Source organism: Oxyura jamaicensis, chromosome 23 (assembly GCF_011077185.1).
Source record: "Oxyura jamaicensis isolate SHBP4307 breed ruddy duck chromosome 23, BPBGC_Ojam_1.0, whole genome shotgun sequence".
NCBI lineage: Eukaryota > Metazoa > Chordata > Aves > Anseriformes > Anatidae > Oxyura > Oxyura jamaicensis.
The window spans coordinates 471,594-472,632 of record NC_048915.1 but is presented as its reverse complement, the minus strand read 5'-3'; positions in this window follow the sequence as shown (position 1 = coordinate 472,632).

Below are 1,039 nucleotides of genomic sequence, written 5' to 3'. Positions count from 1 at the left end.
ACCAGAGAAAACACCGTCAGCTCACACACTGATGGATTTCCAGCCTCCATGGCTTCACAGTAACCTACAACTCACATACTCGATGAGCATTACCTATGCAACAGTATGTCTCACTGTTGGAGACTGATCACAAGGTTTCCACAGGCAGCCCACATGAGACACTGGCAGCAGGTTTTCATGCAGTTCTCTTTTCACCAGAGAGCTAGAGAGCTGGGTGAAGACTTCTCATCGGTGCATGGAGACCCTGCAGGCCTCCAGGACGGGCTGCTGCTCCATGGGATTTATAAGAGGATCCTGGGAGGTGTGAATCCCATGAGAAATCAATAGATGGAGTATGAGGCACCTTCAGGAAGAGGGTTCGATCCTAGAGCTGCAAGGAAACCTTCCTTCTGAAAATGCCTGGTCAGGTGAAGCTACAGCTCATTTGAAACCTGAGGCTTGGGACTCTAAGCAAAGCAAACACTGTCCCTGGCAAACCCAGAAGACCTGTGCCCTAGGATGAAATGGATAACTCACATTGCTTACACAGCAAAGTAATTTAACTCTCCATCTTGACCTGGAGAACTTGGAAATGGAGGATGGAAAGACTCAGTGGATACTGAAGTTGGCCAAAGCCACAGGGTCCTGGAAAGGCACAAGGTCCTCTCCTGTGAGAACCTGTTGGTGTGTTGGGGGCCTGATTCTTCCCTGGGGGCATCAAGCAGACAGGTGGGAAGCAGGTAGCCCCATCCAAGGTACTCCCATCCTCAGCTCTGAGCAGCTGGTTGGTTCTTATCTCAGAGATGCTGAGATTTCCCTGTGTGACACCAACAAGGGATTCAGGATATACAGGATTAATGGATTTCTAGGGTAAGCAGGTGCTTTCAGAGGGGCTGAGGCTTACAAGTGGCTTTTTATGCTGAATCTTTGTAAGCTGGGGGAGGTGAGCATGCAGTTGTGTCAGGCGTGGCTGCCACAAACATGACCACTTACACTGGGGGCAGAGGTTAGCTTTTGTAGCTGAGGGTGACATGCACACAGGAAGTCTTCTGCCTTCTTT